The sequence below is a fragment of the Amborella trichopoda genome, chromosome 13 (genome assembly GCF_054954075.1).
Source record: "Amborella trichopoda isolate Santa Cruz 75 chromosome 13, AtrichopodaSantaCruz75HAP2 v2.0, whole genome shotgun sequence".
NCBI classification, from domain to species: domain Eukaryota; kingdom Viridiplantae; phylum Streptophyta; class Magnoliopsida; order Amborellales; family Amborellaceae; genus Amborella; species Amborella trichopoda.
In genome coordinates this window covers 25551629-25568722 of record NC_142348.1, presented here as the reverse complement: position 1 = coordinate 25568722, position 17094 = coordinate 25551629, and the positions used below count along the sequence as shown (strand labels likewise).

Genomic DNA, 17094 nt, shown 5'->3' with positions numbered 1-17094 from the left:
TATGTAGATGATATAATCAAATAGGAAATGATGGAAAAGCCATTGAAGAATGTAAGATGTGGTTATCCTCTAAATTTAAGATGAAAGATATGAGCCATATTGACTATATTTTAGGAATTAAAGTTTCTATAAATACAAATAAAAGATTATTTCATCTTAACCAAGCGCAATATAATCTTAAAGTACTAAATAAATTTAGAATAGAAAATTCTAAACCCATGGCTACCCCAATTGATGAAGGTTGTAAATTAACAAAGGAAATGTGTCCTACAACTAATAAAGAGAAGGAAATCTTGCATGATTGTCCTTATGCACAGGCTATAGGGTCATTTAATTATTTTGTGTTAGACCCAATATAGCTTATGCAGTGGGTTGCTAGTGGTTATTTGATCAATCTTGGTATTGAGCATTAGAAACTAGTTAAAAGAATATTTAGTTATCTAAACGGAACACATGATTATGGTTTATTCTATGTGTTTACGATGAAAATCTGATAGATCTTTCCATGAAGATCTTTCGAATTTTAGTACCTTAAACTAATTAAAAAGATGTAAATAAAGTGGCAGAGAAAGTGGGACAGATCGAATTCAGATATGAGGCCATATTTGCTTAGAAATGAGCAGATCTACTCTACGATCTGTAGCAGAGCCAGCATGATCCAGGGCATTAAAATATGATTTTTAAGACAAGTTAACCGATCAAAAATAAATAAAAGAAGCAAAACAGTAAAAAGAAGAAGAAAGAGAGAGAAAGAAATGATACCAAACGGGGCTGGATGGCCCGAGATTCTCGAGCCTCGAGGGCTCGCCCGTATCAGAACCGATCCTCTTTGCCTCTTTGATTCAGATGTTGACCCGCAGATCTCTAGTGTAAAGGGTTAGATCTAGGGTTGTTGTGCCCTAATTCTAGTTTTGATCTAGGGTTTTTGTGCCCTAGGTTTAAGTTTTCTCAATCTTGGGGGCTAGGACTTCAGGAGTCTAGGGTTTCTATCTTCTCTAGGATTTTCAATCTAGAGATTTTTCTAAAGCTGTCGGTCTTTCTCGGGGTCTGGAGGATAATTTCCTTTGTTTTCTAGGGGTTTTGTGATCTCCAGAGGTTGAATATGAATTCTGAGATTTTCTCTAATTTTTTAGGATTTTTCCTAAATTTTTAGGAATTTTCTTATGGTTTTTCCTATTTTTGGGTTAATTAAATTGTGTCTACTACGATAATGTGATCCTAAGGGTTAAAAAAACTATTGAATTTGTCAGATTTAAAATGAGGTATCTACAGTTGCCCCGCTTTGGCACTTTCTATCCTTCGAAGGACATGTAAGTGGCAAAGAAGTAGACATTTTGACGTTCCCTATCCTTCGAGGGGCAGGTGAACGTCAAAGATAAAGCAGACTTTTTAAATTTATTCCTGAGGCCACGTGGTCAAGGGACACACCAACTATCCCTCCAAGTCATTGTACTCACCGAGCTCACCCACCTAGGGCATTTTTTCTCCTAGGGTTTTGGCGTGAGATGTCGATGAGTTACACAAGCTTGAAACTTGAGTTGGATTTTCTAGCTATGCCACTTAACTTTAGCGGTTTTTGTAGTTTGAACTTTTAACCCTGGCATTTTCTTTGATGTCCTTAGGGTTTCCTAAGGCGGTCTATAGGAAAAGGCTTTCTACAAGAAGAGACTTGTCTAGCCGAATCTGAAGTGAGAGATGAGGCAGCAACGCAGCAATCGTGGTAACGCGGTAGTCATCATCTACGGGTGTCCAAGCTCCTTCATTTATTTAAGAATTTTTTTAGAATTTTTTTGAAAGTAAGGGGAGATTTTAGATAGAACCCGGAGCAATGACATGTTACGATTTTAACAAAGAAATTAAAGTTTTTGGAAAACACAAGACATATAGTGAAAATTTTGAAAAGAGAAAGAGATTTCGAAAAACAAGCATGGTTAGCAGTTTAGCTCCTGCAACCATAGAGCCCTCTAAGCAATTTAGCATCATGCAACGATGGACCATACACCTGATCCTTTTACATCAATATGGGGATAGATGGAATCCATCGAACATGGTGGTTGTGCCCCAGATACACTTGACCTTTTTGCGTCATACGGGGCTAGACGGTACCTACCTTGGCTCTTTTATGTCGCACGAGTTTGATGTTTTTCCATTGAACAGGGTGGTTGTGCCATTGATACACCCGACCTTTCACGACATACAAGGATAGACGGTGCCTGCCTAGGCTTTTTTAGGTCTCACGAGTTTGACATTTTTTCATCGAACAGGGTGGTTGTGCCTTAGATACACCCAAGCTTTCACGTCATACGAGGATAGATGGTACATGTCTTGGCTCTTTTACACCGCACGAGTTTGACGTCTTCCCTGACTCGGCTCTTTAACGTCGCACGAGTTGGATGTTTTTCCTGTCACGGCTCTTTAACGTCACATGAGTTTGATGTTTTTCCTGTCTCGGCTCTTTAACGTCGTACGAGTTTTTTTTCCTGTCTTAGCTCTTTTAACGTCGCATGAGTTTGACGTTTTTTTTTGTCTCAATTCTTTAATGTCGCACGAGTTTGATGCTTATCCTGTCTCGGCTCTTTTACGTCACACGAGTTTGATAATTATTCTGTCACGACTCTTTTACGTCGCATGAGTTTGACTTTTTTTTGAATTGGACTTTAGGACATTATACGCACACACGAGGATGAGTTTGACTCATTTCGCCTCAGGGGATCCAGTCGAGAGGAAACACTCCCAAACTAGCAATATCATCATTGGCGAGGTTCACGCATCTCCGATATGTGGTAGTTGGTAGTTATACTCATACAACCATGGAGTGCCTGGCTAGTTTCAAGCCTTCGTAACAGGTATAGGAAGCTGGCTTCGAGAATGAGGCCATATCGACTAACCGTTTAACCTCTTATAGTGATGAGGCTTTTAACAATCAAATTAAAAAAACACTTTTTAAAAGGGATGGGCCTTACAGTTTTGACCACTTGTGGCCCCTTTGGTGGTCATTTTCTTTATTATATTTTACCCAAAGATGATGAAAGGATTACCTTGTGGGATCGTGAGAACTCAAAAGTCTCGAAGTTGTCTTTTTACCTTTGGAGCTTTGATCCTGTGCTTCGCGAGGTCCATGAAGAGTTCTCTAGATTCTTTCTGAGCTTCCATCTTGGAGAGGTCCCGATGTTCTTCCAGGATTCGTCGAAGTCACTTCAGTTTTCCATTCATATCACACTCCCGCAACTTTCTGAGTTGGTTCTGTTGGGAACCTGTAGGGTTTAGGGGGAGTCTTTGTCCTTAGGGTCTGCTTATACCGTATTGTTGGAACTTACAAGTACTTGTCTATACTCGAGTGTTTTTGAATAAGAAGTTCCTTCTTGGAGATTTTTTTTTTTTTTTACTCGTGATGCCCTTTCAGGTTTTCACCACGTCCATTTTATTTTATTTATTTATTTTGTGATGCCTTTTCAGGTCTTCACCATCCTTTTGAGCCTGTTACGGGTAGTATCTTCTGAGATACATCACATTGATGGGGTCGTTGAGCTCGCTCCCCTCCTGATTCTTGATCTTGTTATTGCCTGTGTGCACTAGGGTGATCACGGATGGCCCCTCCCTATTAGATTTAAAATTACCTAAAGGGTGTGGATTTCCTGGAGTGTGGAAGATTTTCTTGAGTACCATGTCCTCTTCCCTGAACTGTCAAGGAACAACTTTACTTTGGTATGCTCTCTCGATTCTGCGCTGGTAAGCAACAATATTTTGTGTTGCTCGTAGTCATCTTTCATCCAAATTAACGAGGGCAGCGATTTGTGCTTCGATCTTTTGTTCCTCATTTGAATCTTTATGAATAAACACTCGGAGAGACGATATCTCAACTTCAATGGGTAACACTACTTTCATACCATACACAAATAAGTACAGGGTCATGTCACTACGAGTTTTCTCAATTGTCTGGTAGGCCCATAACACGTCATTTAGCTTTTCGTGCCAATCTTTGCCACCTTCTATTATTCTGTTTATAATTATGAGAAGCCCTTTGTTTGTAGCCTCTGCTTGTCCATTTCCTTGAGGGTAGTAAGGTGTGGAGAATTTCTGCGTTATCTCAAACTTTTTGCACGCCTTAAAGACCTTTTCAAGTTTGAGATTGGATCCATTGTCAATAATGATTGACTTAGGAACACCGAACTGAATACAATATTGTTTATGAAATGGGCAACATGTTGTTCGTTAATTTTGACAAATGATGCGGCCTCTACCCATTTAGTGAAGTACTCTATAGCCGTTTATATAAAATGGTGACCGTTTGAGGCTTTCGGTGAGATCATTCAGATGATATCAAGACCCCACATGGCAAATGACCATACATGCGGTGTTGAGTTAGTGGTAAGGATGGTGCATGGATGAGGTCTCCATAAAGCTGATATTTGAGATACCTTTTTACGAACTTCCAACAATCTTCAGCCATGGTAGTCAAGTAATAGCCTTATCACCTGATTTTCTGAGCTAAGGCGGCTGCGCCAGAATGACCTCCTTCATTATGTAACTCTGTCAGTACTTGGTTGATTTCTGGCTGATCAAGACACCGTAGAATGTTGCAATCGAAGGAATTTTTGAACAAGAGATCACCTCTTACTAAGAATCCCATAGAAAACCTTCGAAGGGCTTCTTTATCCTTTTTGGTGGCTCCTTCGGAGTATAACCCATCTTTTAACAAGGACAAAACATCGTGGAACCATGGTTTTGCCTTAACTAGCGCATCAGAAGCCACGAGAGACACTTCTCATTGTTCTCATTTTCTTGCTCTTTTTCTTCTTTGATCCTTAATGGGAAAGGATCATGTTTATTCAAGATATAGAATGACAACATAGTGATTTCTGGAGGAGTATCAACCATTGAAGCAAAGGCATCGACGAACCGACTGTTTTCCCTAGTTACATGCTCAAAAGTGATTTTCTTGAAATATAGGATCATCTTTTCATCTTTTCCACCTTTTCTTGATAAGGCTTGTGCTTTTCTTGTTTCACCATCCAAATCCCTTGAGCTTAGTTTATGATAAATAAGGAGTCACCAATCACTTGTATTTGTTGGATTTTCATTCCCATGGCATTCTTGAGCCCGGCTATCAAGGCTTCATATTCAGCGATGTTATTGGTACATGGGAAATTCAATCTGATGGCTGTTGGCGTTAAAATCTTCTCGAGTGAGCATAATATGACTTCTATACCTGACCCGTATTCATTTCTTGCACAATCGAAGTATAGCTCCCAAATTGATTCCTCAATTGTGAAGAGGTTCTCATCAGGGAGATCCATGTTAACAGAAGTGTTATCTGACAATGCGTGTTCAGCTAAGTGGTCAGCAATGGCTTGTCCTTTGATCGATTTTTGAGTAACATATTTGATATCGAACTCACTCACTAGCATTCTTCACTTCGCCAAACTTACGTTCAGGACTGGTCTCTTCAATATGTACTTGAGTGAGATGAGCTTGACGAAATGAGATAGGACATAGTATTTTAACTTATGCATGGCCCACACAAGCATCAAGCATTGCTTCTCCTCATCTGTGTATCTTGTCTCATAGTCCGCTATAGTCTTGTTCATGTAGTATATCATTTGTTCTTTTCCATGGTCATCATATTTTCCTAACATTGCCCCCATGGTCTTATCTCTCACTGACATGTACAGGAACATGGGTTTGTCTGGATTAAGAGGATTAAGGATGGGAGGTTCAGTGAGGTACTCCTTGATTTGATCAAATGCTTATTGGCACTCATTATCCCATATGAATGAGGTTATCTTTCTTGAGTAGTCTATTAACCGACGTGCACTTGTCTGCTAGTTGTGAGATGAAAAGCCTTATGACTTGTATGCGACCTTGCAGCCTACAAATTTCTCTAATGTTTCGGGGAGAGGGCATTTAAGTGATGACTCGTATTTTGGACGGGTCAACCTCAATGCCTCTTTGGCTTACCATAAAGCCTAGTAATTTACCAGATTCAACCCCAAAGGCACATTTTTATGGATTGAGTTTGAGTTGATATTTTCAGAGCCGTTCAAAAATGGTTCTCAGGTTGGTGAGAAGATCAGGCTTGGTCTTCGACTTGACCAGAATGTCATCGACATAGTCTTTCATGATGGTGTGCATTAAGTCATGGAAGATGCTAGTCGTTGCCCACTGATAAGTTGCCCCTGCATTTTTTAGGCTGAAGGGCATGACTTTATAACAGTAAGTTCCTCATTGCATTATGAACAAAGTCTTGGTCTGGCCTTCTTCTACCATGAAGATCTAGTTGTCTCCTAAGAAGTCATCCATGAATGACAACATCTCGTGCCCCGCAGTGTTTTCGACCAATGAATCTATGTTTGGTAATGGAAAATTGTCCTTTGGGCATGCCTTGTTGAGGTCTTTGTAGTCAACACACACTAGGATCCTCCCGTTTTTCTTGGGTACGACCACTATGTTGGCTAACCATTCTAAGTAATCGACTAATGAACTTTGCTTTGAGCAGCTTGTCGATTTCTTCTTTAATTTTGAGCTCATGGTGGGTCTTTTGGCGTCAGAGTTTTTGACTTACAAGCTTGGCCTCTTCATTGATTATTAAGTGATGTTGCACCAATGTGGGATCTAGCCCTGGCATTTCATCATATGACCAGGCGAAGACATCGCAATATTCCTTGAGGAAGGAAATCATATTTTCTCGCTCCTGAGGAGATAGGGCGGTTCTAATCTTGGTTAACTTTGTGTCCTTCTTAGTTCCTAGGTTTATGATTGTCTCTTCAATGATAGCTATTGAGTCACCATCGAACCTCTTCTTGAATTGCTCAACATGATAAGTGAGTTCCTTAGGTTGAGGAATTTCTTTAGACTCGTAGCTCTCTTGATATTCGTCTTGGTCATTCAATTCATCATCTTCGGTAGTGTGTACCATTATCGGGCTATCTTGAGTGTTCACTGTTTTTGAAATTCTTCTTCATTATTATCAATTTTATCATGTTTTGATTTTCAACGGTTTTTGAAATAACACAAAAGGTGTCCCTTATGGGACTCGCGAGAGAAATGTTGGGGACTGGATGCACAGGGTTGTTAGATGGCCACTTTGCGCCTATCTATTTTTTGGCATCGAGACTTGAAGGTGCCGTTGGTATGCTTCTAGTGATTCTCGAGATAGGGGAGTGATCGACCAATTCCGTTCCTGGGTTTGAATCGCACGATGAGTTGCTTGGTTGTGTTAGAGCCGATTGTGCATACCTTCGAATCCAGGTCAGCAAAAAGGTCTTAAATTCACAGTTCTTGTGTGTGCTGAGATGTGGAAGAAGTGTTATTCCCCATTGGGGATTCAAGGATCACCTTAGGCCATTTTGAAGGATGGGCATCAAGAGGATCGAGGCATTGAATGTCTTTAGATACAAAGCTCGGATAGCTTGAAGGCTTCATCCGGTTTTGCAATAAGGCGAGAGAACACCTGAGACCTCTTCGATCTCCATTTTCAGTTTTGGCTTCGAATGATTCAAAAATTTCCATTGTTATGCCTTACGCTTGACTACCCAAGTCTTGGTCTGGTTGGAAGCCTTGGGAGAAGAGCATGTGCCAAGCTTCAAGGGACCTGAAACCGTAACGATGTTGACATTGGATAATGTCATCTATCGATGCAGAAGTTTGCAAAATTTGAGGAACAGGGTCACCGCCCTCTAGGCGTAAGGTGGCACAATCGACTTGCTTGAAGGTAGTGAGCGGGATTTCTCTGAGCTCGACTCCTACAACTAGCTTCTCGTTATGTATACTAGGGATGAGAAAAGCAGGGGGTTCGACACATATCTTTGCGACGCCATTTTTAGTTGGAAATTTGAGGCTTTGATGGAGTGTAGAGGCGACCACGAGGTTTTCATGCAGCCACGGTCTTCCTAACAACATGTTGAAAGAAGGTTTTATGTCCAAGACATAAAACTTTATCACTTGGACGGTAGGGCCGATCTTGAGTGTGAGAGGCAGTATGCCTTCAGCTTGTCTTTTGGTTTCATCGTATGCAGCGATAGTTAGTTGACATGGCTTGAAGTTATCCTGGCTTTTGTCTATCTGCTTCACTATTTTCATAGGGCATATGTTTAAGGATGCCCCATTATCAACATGCACTTTTCGTATCTCATATCCTTGCTTGAAGTCGGTGATGTGCAAAGGTTGGATGTGAAATCGGTTGAAGCTGGCTGGGATGTCATCATCTGTGAACACGATTGGTGTTGGTGGCATCATCTGGTTGATCACTCCGCACAACTCATCCGGCTATGTGTTACTTAGGATGTGTGTATTGACAAGGACCTTCTTGATCTGGGCTCTATGTGCTGGTGGATTGGCGAGTAGCTCCAAGATGGATCTTTGAGCTTAGATATTCCTTAGATGAGCAGGTAGATTGTAGGTGGTTGTAGATCTCGGCTCGTGATCTACGACCCCCATTGGTGGTTTGATTTTTTAGGTATTTCTCATTCTTTCATCGAGAGTATCGGCCATCAATTGAATGGGTTTGAACACTCGGCCTCTTCGGATTAAGAAGTCGACCTCGCCAGCCTGAAGCTCGATAGGGTCAGCCCTAGGAAGAGTAATGGGAGACTTTGGGGCATTGGCCCCTTATTTAGAAGATGATGCATTTCATTGGCCTTGATCATATCAATCTCTAGTGTGTCATCTTCATCTTATCGGTCCCATTTGGGAAGGTTTATCGAGGTTTGGATTAGGCTCTTCAATAGGTTGATTTCTAGGTACGACAGTGATGTCCCCCCTATTGATTAACTCTTAAATCACTCGTTTCAAATATATACAGTTTTGAGTATCATGAGCATGATTTTGATGCCATTTGCACCACATGCTCTTATCCGTGACTTGAAATGATGGTCAGATGGTGGCGGGAGATAAACCATATTCTTAGCCAAGAGTAATTCCAATAGTTTTTCTAATGGGTCTTTGAGAGGGGTGACATTATCCTCTCGCCTTTGGTTATTATTTTGAGCGTTGGCTCTAGGCTGACCTTTTTTGTTTTGATTCTAATTGTTGCGTTGAGCAGCTGAACCTTGGACCGATCTCATTAACTTGACAGGAAGCAGTCCCCTTGTTTTTATTCTTATTTTGGGGAGTTGTTAATGGCTTGTTTCGGGCTTGGTGCTGAGGGGTGTCCCTCTGGCCCTTTCATGTTGCGTTACCCACTCGATCATGGAGTCAAAAGAGTGGGGGATAAGACCTTGGCTGAAGAAGATCCTGTACTTAGGAGCAGCATTCTCTAAGACTGTGGATATCGTGGCTGGGTCTATAAGTAGACATTCTATGACCCGCATTGCTGCATTGCTGCATCACAGAATCAACTGATGAAATCCTCTAAGGATTCTCCTAGGTTTTGTTTTGTTGCACTGGGTTTGCTCAGGGAGAGAGGTCTTGGTATCGACCCGGGGTAGTGAGAGATGAATAGATTGAACATTTTATCTGGAGTGATGTGTGGTTGAGCAGACATTGTTCTCTGATGCCATTTCAAGGCCTCACTGGTCAATGTTTGTGAAAAGATGACCTTCAGTTGGTTAGGCCTGTCTTGCAAAGCTCGAACGGAGATGAGGTATGCGTTGACGTGAATATCTTGATAGCTCTTCCCATTAAACTTGTTTCTAAATTCTAGGATGACAAATCCCAGGGGAAGGTCTTCCATGCCTCCAAGGGTCTCATAAACATAGGCCTTTGGGGGTAGAATTTCATGCATACCCATTCTTACAAGCATATCTTGTATTGCTTTTAAGGTGCCTTCTTATCGAGTATATGGCATGGCAGTAGGGCCACTGGTTGGTTGGTTCCCAAGCATAGACTGATAAGTTGAAAATTGGGGTCTATGTTGTCCTGCATGGGCCTGGGATTGATGAGCCACAGTCACAGGGGCGGTTTGATATATTGGTGCCTAAGGGGCGAACTGACCCATAGGTGTCGCAATCGGTTGCGGAAATTGCACGGTTTTTTGGAACAGATGAACCAAAGGGACTGATTAAAGAATCAGTTGACTCGGTTGTGCTAAAGGTTGACTTATGCCACTAAGTTGGTTTGGGATTGACCCGTAAGCTGGGGCATGAACAGTGTAACCTAGGTCAACTAGACTTTTGAGGGCAGATTAGACGCCTATCTCACCTATGAGTTGACACCTCTACTTTTTACAGTGTTCAGGACATCATGAGTTGTACTATGGTGGCTCGAGTTTGGGTTAGATCCCCTAGACCTAGGTGGGTCTTGGTTTTGAGATCGCTACACCTCAGAGTTATCTTGGTTCGAGTTACGGGAATTGACTTTAGATGTTGCATGAATTTCTTCCCTCACTCGACTTCTACTTTCGTTGCCTAAAATCCCCTGTAGGACGACACCTGGTCGGTCTCCCTGACTATTCAAGTTTTTTCGAGCGGAGCCGGCTTTTCAGGCCACACAAATATCAGGAATAGGAGTGGATGCTTAGGACTCTGCCTCTAATTGAAGACTTGGGCGTTGGATAATGGATTGTCCTGAGGTCTGTTGATAACTCTAAGGGATTGCAGCATACTGGCCTGTAGGTTTGGGCAGGTTAGGCTTAGAGTCGGCCGTGGAGCAGTCATCATGATCGCCTTGAGTGACTGACATGGTGATTGCCTTAGGCTGGGTTCTAAAATCTATACTTAGGTAAGATCTAAACTCGACAATTTAGGGAAAACCTTGCCTGACACTAAGCGCAAAAACCTTAGCTAAAACCTAGGCTAAGATTAGAGTGGAACCTAGACTTACTAGACTCAACGGATTTTGGTTAAGACCTTGAACTAGGGTAAGTCTAGTCTAGTTCTAGAGGCAACTCTTAAGCTTAGACTTATGCAAGAACCTAGACTAAGATCTAGACTAGAGGGTGCACGAGTCTCGACTCGGACCAAGAGTGGGTCTAGGTTTGAAGGTAATCTATTTTGTTTTTATTTTTTTTATTTTTTTATCTTTTTAATTTTGATGAAACACAATTAAACTAAGCATGGTGAAAGCAGGGAAAATATGGTTTCATTCAAAATTAAAAAATGAAAAATAAAATCAAAAGGGCAGCACCATAACAGATCTATCTGAAGAAATTTTTTTTATTTTTTTTTTTAAAAAATTATTTTAGGTAAAAATTTGTCAACAGGGAGCCAAAAGTCCTTGGAATGGTCTTGTGGGGTCCCAAAATTTCTCGGACACTTGCAGTTGGGCGTCGCCCATGTAGGGTGGGCGACACGGCTGGTGTCGCCCAAAACAAATATTTGTTTTTATTTTTTTATATTTTATCTTGTTAATCTTGATGAACATAAAAATATTTTTTTTTTATTTTGATCTGAATATTTTTGTGCAATTACAAAAGAGTCCTTAGAATAGATCCACAAAGTTTCAGAGGTCTTTAAGACATTTGAAGTTGGGAGACATTGGGGGTGTCGCCTAGAAAAATCAACGTTTCGGAGCATTGAAACCCTGGATTCTAGTCACAACTAACTTTTGGGACCTTTAGTGATTGAAAACAGTGAAAAACAGTGAATACAAATGTATTTTGAAACTTGGATCAAGCTCGAAATAGCCCCCAATGGGCACCAAACTGTTTAAGATGAAAATTTGACAGATCTTCCGATGAAGATCTCTCAAATTTTAACACCTTAAACTAATTAAAAATATGTAAATAAAATGGTAGAGAAAGTGGGATAAATCAAATTCAGATTTGAGGCCAGATTTGCCTAGAAATGAGCAGATCTACTCTCAAATATGTGGCAAAGCTAGCATGATCCAAAGCATTAAAATACAATTTTTAAGACAAGTTAACAGATAAAAAATAAATAAAATAATCAAAATAGTAAAATGAAGAAGAAAGAGAGAGGAAGTAATAATACCAAACTGGGCTGGATGGCTTGGGATTCCTGAGTCTTCGAGGGCTCGCCCGTATTAGAACCGGTTCTCTTTGCCTCTCTGATTCGGATGTTGACCAGCAGATCTCTGGTGTAAAGGGTTAGATCTAGGGTTGTCGTTCCCTAATTGTAGTTTTAATATAGGGTTTTGGTATGTTAAGTCTAAATTTTCTCAGTCTTGAGGGTTAGGACTTCAGGAGGCTAGGGTTTCTATCTTCTCTAGGGTTTTCAATCTAGAAATTTTTCTAAAGCTATTGGTCTTTCTCGAGATATGGAGGAAACTTTCTTTTGTTTTCTAAGGGTTTTGTGATCTCTAGAGGTTGAATATGAATTTTGAGATTTTCTCTATTTTTTTGGGATTTTTGGGGATTTTTCCTTACTTTTTAGGAATTTTCTAAGGGTTTTTCCTATTTTTGGTATTTTTGGGGTAATTAAATTGGGTCTACTAGGATAATGTGGTCCTAAGGGTTCAGAAAACCATAGAATTTACCAGATTTAAAATGGGGTGTCTACATTATGGTACTAAGAATCTAATCCTTGAGGGATATAGCGGTGCTAATCTAGGAGGAGATGTTGATGAATATAGAGTAACTTATGGATGGTTATTTACTTTTGGTGGGACATGTGTCTGGCTTGGTGCCTCGATCTCGCCCTCCGGATCCGGGCAACACGTGTCTTGGGTTTCGAGGGAAGACTCGGGACGTTTTTGAGATCACTCTCTTGGGAACCCCATTAGAAGACGGGGGCAGGTGTTACCAATCAGTGAGAGAAGAATTTAAAGATGGATTCGAGACTTACTCGGGCTGACTCGTGTGGCCACCCTCTTAGATCATGAAGAAAGCCCCCCAGTAATAAAACTGATTCGAAATCGCCTTCCTTGGCTTGTATTCTTCTTGTTTTCTGCTTTTCTCCAATCACACACATATATGGCAAAGGTTATAAAATAGGTGGGTCAGACCTCACCCTTTTCCTCTTTGATGAACGTACACAAGCATACGCATTCAAAACGAAGAAGAGAAGAAAGATGGGGGAGAAAAGAATTGGACTAAGCAAGAGGATTAGCGCGGTGACCAGGCTGATGGATAATTGGCTTGACGTGGTAGTAAAGCAGGCTCGATAACTAAGACCGGCTCACAGGATTACTATTAGACGTCGTTAACAATACCGACTAACAAGATACGATGGTCAGTCTGTCGTGGCAATAACGCAGGCTAAGTAACCCTGGCACAACAACATTATGGCTAGACGACAAGACTAGCATGACAGGTTAATCTCAATCCCTCTTAGTCGAATGAAAGAGTTGCAGAATTAAGGCTATGAGGAGAGAATAAGAAGAGAAGAAAGGAAAGAAAGAAGGAGGGAGAAGGAAGGAAGGCACATTCGGGGTTAAGCATTGTCGATTGTGTTTAAAAGGAAGAGAGAGAAAATCAGTCGGTGCTAGGTTTTGTCGATTGAAAGGAGAAGAGAGAGAAAACCAGACGACGTTAGGCCTCATCGACTATCAAAAGAAGAGAGAGAAAGCCAGTTAGTGCTAGGCCTTATCGACTGACAGAAGAAGAGAGAGAAAACCAGCCAGCTGACATAAGAGGAGAGAGAAGACCAGTCGACGCTAGGCTTATAGATAGAAGGAGAGGAGAGAGAAAACCAATCGATGTTAGGTCTCACCAACTAACAAACAAAAGGAGAGAGAGAACCAGTTGGCATTAGGTCTCGTCGACTGACAGAAGAGGAGAGAGAAAAAGAGAGAGAAGATCAGTCGATGTTAGGCTTCACCGACTAATAAGAGAAGAGAGAGAAAATCAGTCGACGCTAAGTCTCACCGATTGATAAAGGAAGAGAGAGAAAACTAGTTGACGCTAGGTCTCACTGACTGATAGAAGAGGAGAGATATTTTTCAGCACCTTGGTCCCTAATAGGAAGTAGGTCATTAAGCCTACAAAACAATGAAAATTCTCGATCGCCTCAAAATAGCTCCAGAATTGGTCAAGATCTTCATCAGCACTTCAAAAGACCACCTGCCAAGTTTCATCGCAATCAAACATGTCTAAGGCAGTGAACACAAGGAAACAATTTTAGAGAAATTGGTCTCTAACTAGAGCCACACTTTTGGTACTTCAAACAGCTATGGGACTACTGCTATTAGATCCAGCACGGTCAAAAACCCTTATGGGTCAAATTTCAGCTTAATTGGGCACTCCAAGACAACGTTATGGGCAAAAGACTAAAATGGGTAGGCCGCACATTATTCCCGTGTGGCCTCACTGCACCAAAACACCATTAAAGGTGGCTATTTTTACGTTCACGAGCAGTCACTTTCGAGGCTTATATTTCACTCGTTCTAAGTCGGATCGCTCCCAAATTTGGTGAGCATGGTCGTCTCATCCATAAAGTACGTGTATGAAAGTACATGTATCACACAGGGCCAAAAGTGGCCCAGTCCACAAAGAAATTTAACACCACGATAAATCCGTATCTTCTAAAATCCTCTTCAAGAAAAAACAATCCAAAGAAGATTGTACATAATTTCAACACGAATCAACATATATCCCATACTCTACAATCTAAATATTCAAATGCAGTAACAGAAAACCTTAATTCTTATAAACATAAACAAAAGAAAATCAATTGAAAGTACATATATATTCATTAATGTTGTCAGATTTGCTTCGGAGTCTGCTTTAGTTTGACATGGAAAATGAAGCAATTCGATGATTCGGTTGATTCAAGGGATTAAAAAAATTTAAAAATAGAAATATATTTTTATAAAAAAGAAGAAAGAAGAAAGAAGAAAAAATAAAAAATAAAAAATTTGTTACTACTTATATGCTAATACTATTGCTAGTGATAAACCTTAATCATAGAACAAGTTATAGCTTCAGTATTCATCATTTTACATTCCAAATATATATTAAATGATAATAAATATGTGAATATCCATTATTTTATGGTTTAATCCAAATAAAAAATTACAAATGCAATGGTAAAAAACATACGTCGACCAATCTATAACCATAGATAACACAAAAACATTCATGCACATACATAATATATAAATAAAAAAAAAGGAAAGAAAGATACAAATAATAAAATTCATGAGGTTCATAACTCCATATCTAGTCCAAATGTACATTGCCAAAAATCCAACCAAAAAAGTGCATTTTAATCCAACCAAAAAAAAGAGCATAGAGAAATTATTAAATCCTAATTTTAATCCAATCATTTCATCCTTGAGATCTAATCAATTTCATCTTTTCAAGTTTCAAATAAATGGTCAAACAAAAAATTCATGAAACATCACAAAGGAAAAGTATCCAAAAAAAAAATCCTAGCACCATGGAAATAATACATTGAATTAATAGATAAGCAACAATCAAAGAGAATGATTCATAACAATATTATCACATATGCTTGCCCTTACTCGGTGTTATAGGGTTGTTGTTCTATGAAAACCCCTAAATTTAGGGCAAACCTACAAGACCTAGAAAGAGAGAGAGGGCATCATGCTTGGGGCCATCGGGTGGGATAGAGACAGAGAGCGTACCTGAAATATTTGGAAGAGAGAGACCTTGAATCTTGATCTTGAAGGTAGAGGGTGGAGCACAAGACTCCAAAACAGAAAGAGAGAGCCAAGGTAAAAAGAAAGAAAAAAACCCTCGTTTCAGCTTTTAAGTTTGGGTCTTCACGCTTGTTCAGCGAAGGGTCTTCATGCAGGAACTTCCCGATTTAAGTTCCGTCTAAATCGACGGAATTCTTTTTTAAGCGTAAATGGGGGAAGTTCTACAATAATGAGTAAGTTACCATTTTAACCTACTCACTTTTATCAAACACGGAACATCTACAGTAACAGGTAACCTTCAAGTTCTTGGAAGCAACTTCCTGTTATCAAACACACCTTCGGGTTTTGCCCAATTGAGAGGAGTATGGAATTATTTCGATATCTCTAAAGGCTGCGGTTTGTATAGAGCCTAGGCTCTAAACAATCATATTAGAGCCTACCTCCAAATAGTGTTGAGAAATGTGGTTTCAATATCGAAAATCTTTGTGATAGCCTTAAAATATATTTTCATTTTTATTTATAAAGTTTAAAGCTTCAAAAATAGTGTAGATCGATAGATCTGTGAAATCTTGAAAAACTTGAAAATTGACGATCCAAAAATACATTACCAAATAGATTATTTCCAAAACTTGAAATCTATTTTTTTCTCATGTCCATGCATCTTGATGTCGAGATGATCAATTTGAAGATATTTGAGCATCAAAACAACCTCTTCTAGTGAATGTTTTGAGGTAGGCTCAAATTTGATTGTTTAGAGCCTCGACTCTATATAAACTTTTCCCAATATCTAAATCTTATAGAAAAAGTATTGATCGATGGGGATCTTTACCAAGAAAAAGAAGGGACACTTTCATTACTAGGCCTACAACCTCCGCTGTGGATTATCCATAAAGGTATTGCTTCTTATACGCGCCACCGCATTTCTAGGACGAAATCGTAAACCCAAACTTCAAATCTTTTAAGGCGTGTTTGATAATAGGAAGTTGCCTCTAAGAACTTGAAAGTTCCATGTTGCTATAGATGTCTTGTGTTTGATAAAAGTGAGTAGGTTAAAATGGTAACTTACCAATTACTGTAGAACTTCCCCTATTTATGTTTAAAAAAAAGTTTCGTCGATTTAGACTGAACTTAAATCAGCAACTTCAAAGGGGAAGTTCCTGCATGAAGACCCTTCACTGAATAAGCGTGAAGACCCAAACTTAAAAGCTGAGATGACGGTTTTTTTTGCTTTTTACCTTGGCTCTTAGTTTGTGCTCTGGACTCTTGTGCTCCACCCTCTACCTTCAAGATCAAGATTCAAGGTCTCTCTCTTCCAAAAATTTCAGGCACACTCTCTCTCTCTCTATCCCACCCTATGGCCCCAAGGATGATGCCCTCTCTCTCTTCTTAAATCCTGTAGCTCTGCCCTAAATTTGGGGGTTTTCATAGAACAACAACCCTATAACACCAAATAAGGGCAAGCTTTTGTGCTGATATTTTTATGAATCATTCTCTTTGATTGTTGCTTATCTATTATTTGGGTGTGTTATTTCCATGTTGCTAGGATTTTTTTTTGGATACTTTTCTTTTGTGATGTTTCATGAATTTTTGTTTTGACCATTTATTTGAACTTTAGTTCTTAGATTACTAAAGTTCCTATCCATTTGCCAAGTTCCT

At 39.8% G+C, this 17094-nt stretch overlaps 1 long non-coding RNA gene across 1 annotated transcript in view; it reads right to left on the bottom strand.

Annotated features, from left to right (window-relative positions):
• LOC148779132 (uncharacterized) overlaps nucleotides 1-15542 on the bottom strand; it is a 73929-nt gene extending 58387 nt beyond the window's left edge. The window contains exon 1 of the long non-coding RNA XR_016047657.1: nucleotides 15424-15542. This is a non-coding gene — a long non-coding RNA (uncharacterized LOC148779132). The remainder of the gene's footprint in view (nucleotides 1-15423) is intronic.
• Nucleotides 15543-17094: the final 1552 nt, after the last annotated feature.